The 2500-nt window shown below is 45.2% G+C and overlaps 2 non-coding genes across 2 annotated transcripts in view; both read left to right on the top strand.

The window, feature by feature from the left end:
- The window catches only part of LOC147705083 (U6 spliceosomal RNA), a 107-nt gene extending 106 nt beyond the window's left edge, over position 1 (top strand). Inside the window, exon 1 of the small nuclear RNA XR_015298427.1 lies at position 1. This exon is cut by the window's left edge and continues 106 nt beyond it. This is a non-coding gene — a small nuclear RNA (U6 spliceosomal RNA).
- Positions 2-1808: 1807 nt separating this feature from the next.
- LOC147705084 (U6 spliceosomal RNA) lies at positions 1809-1915 on the top strand. Its single transcript, XR_015297932.1, has one exon. It is a non-coding gene; the product is annotated as a U6 spliceosomal RNA (small nuclear RNA).
- The last annotated feature ends 585 nt before the right edge of the window (positions 1916-2500 follow it).

Raw genomic sequence — 2500 nt, forward strand, 5'->3', positions numbered from 1 at the left:
TAACAGCTTTTAGGAGAGAAATCTTTTTTGTTTTCAAGACTAATTGAAAAAATAAAGCAGGTCCCAGTGCTGTCCCCATGATATGTATTTTTCAATTAGTCTCTCCTCAACATTTTTAATGTATTTGCTTTGCAGTAAAGAAGGTGCGCTCTATGTTCAGCTGCATTTAGCAAGGAAGCCTGCAGGACTTCTGGGACTTTTCTTTCTCTTTTTTAGCCTCACTGTCATTATTCTTCACCACCCCCAAATCTATACTGCTGCAGTGTTGTGTTGCTTCGTGGGAAGCAGGACAAAGAGAAGGGCAGGGCCTATGCAAATGAAGGCCTCAGGGATGTCTGGGAGTGCCTTTTTAGCAGTATTGTTAAAGTCCACCTTGCAACCGGATTGGTCGGGTAGGCTGAAAAACACCATGCCAGATTGGGCACCAGGTCTCTAGGCGCTTGGAGGACATATTGGGTCTACATCCCTCAGTTTCTGAGGTCCAAGAAATGTTCACCCTCTACCCTAATAAAGAGGTCTTGGCCGATCGTGGCTGAGAGGGGAAGAAGGTAGCAGTGCAAGATGCTTATGGGCCTGCTCTAATAATGGACCAACTTTCTCTCTCTCTCCTTACCTGTGGTTCTGCCTGGCTACTGGGGCTACCAGTTGTAAGTCTGCAGCCCACAGGGAGTTGGTTTGTTCCTCTCACACATGTAAATGGGTAAGCATTCAAGTGCACACACCTGCCTACGTCCACAGACCCTCGCGCACACACACTTTTGTCAACAAGCTTTTTCGCAATTAAGAGTATCAGGGACCAATGTTGAAATACAAAAGCAGCACACCACGTGACGGCCATCACATAGAGTCCAGCAGCAAATGGGAAACGTTTAACTAGCTGTGGTCCTATTACTTGCGCTCTACCGTGGAACAACTGCTGGATGAGTCCTGCTGGAGAATATTGAACCTACAACAAGTCTGAGGTAAATAAGAATTCCACAGGAATATAATCAAACAGGGACCTACAACCCTTCCGAGCCAGATAGGAGTCGAACCTACAATCTTCTAATCCGTAGTCAGACGCGTTATCCATTGCGCCACTGGCCCTATGTAGACTTATGCATCCTTTTGTCCTTAAGTGGGCTAGAAAGTGTGTGTGTGTGTGTGTGTGTGTGTGAAGGCACAAGGAAACCCATCTGACCTCCTGGAAGTCTGTTCTGTGAGGTTTTCCCAAGTTTTACAAAGGACTTTAGGAGAAGGAAGCACCTAAAAGCTAGGCGAAATGGTCCTAGATCCAAGGAAATCTTTTAGATCAGGCTCAGTTTCTTAAATAGTTTGCATTAACATAATCAGTTCCAGGTCTGTGTGGGGCTGAGCTTGAGAACTCCTTAGTAAGTAGGCGTTTACAACAATAAGGGGTTTAATATTACAACACAGGCGAACATTCAGACACATTATCATAAGCTCACCTTGTCCAGGGACCCAAGCATGCTGCCTTTCCACTCTCAGAGCCCTTCACCTAACCTACTGTGCAGCTGTTTCACCTTTAATATCACTGTTCCACAGGCAGCGTGACGTCACAATGCTCCTTGTCTGTAGCCCGAACCAGGAGCCTTTGCAAACCTGGTATAATCTACATACTTACGGTGTGTTTAGTCTTGGACCACAAATGCAGTGAAGAATAATGGATTGCTACTCTTCATACATTTTTGACCATTGGCTCAGATTTGAATGCGTACTGGCCATCTGAGCATCTCTGCCAGGCTACCCTATGTCTAGAGACTGTAGATTTAGAGAGTTTATAAACATTGTCAGTTCATCAATAAAGTGTGCTCGCTTCGGCAGCACATATACTAAAATTGGAACGATACAGAGAAGATTAGCATGGCCCCTGCGCAAGGATGACACGCAAATTCGTGAAGCGTTCCATATTTTTAACAGCTTTTAGGAGAGAAATCTTTTTTGTTTTCAAGACTAATTGAAAAAATAAAGCAGGTCCCAGTGCTGTCCCCGTGATATGTATTTTTCAATTAGTCTCTCCTCAACATTTTTAATGTATTTGCTTTGCAGTAAAGAAGGTGCGCTCTATGTTCAGCTGCATTTAGCAAGGAAGCCTGCAGGACTTCTGGGACTTTTCTTTCTCTTTTTTAGCCTCACTGTCATTATTCTTCACCACCCCCAAATCTATACTGCTGCAGTGTTGTGTTGCTTCGTGGGAAGCAGGACAAAGAGAAGGGCAGGGCCTATGCAAATGAAGGCCTCAGGGATGTCTGGGAGTGCCTTTTTAGCAGTATTGTTAAAGTCCACCTTGCAACCGGATTGGTCGGGTAAGCTGAAAAACACCATGCCAGATTGGGCACCAGGTCTCTAGGCGCTTGGAGGACATATTGGGTCTACATCCCTCAGTTTCTGAGGTCCAAGAAATGTTCACCCTCTACCCTAATAGAGAGGTCTTGGCCGATCGTGGCTGAGAGGGGAAGAAGGTAGCAGTGCAAGATGCTTATGGGCCTTCTCTAATAAT

This window comes from Lissotriton vulgaris, chromosome 7, assembly GCF_964263255.1.
Source record: "Lissotriton vulgaris chromosome 7, aLisVul1.2, whole genome shotgun sequence".
Classification (NCBI taxonomy): Eukaryota; Metazoa; Chordata; class Amphibia; order Caudata; family Salamandridae; genus Lissotriton; species Lissotriton vulgaris.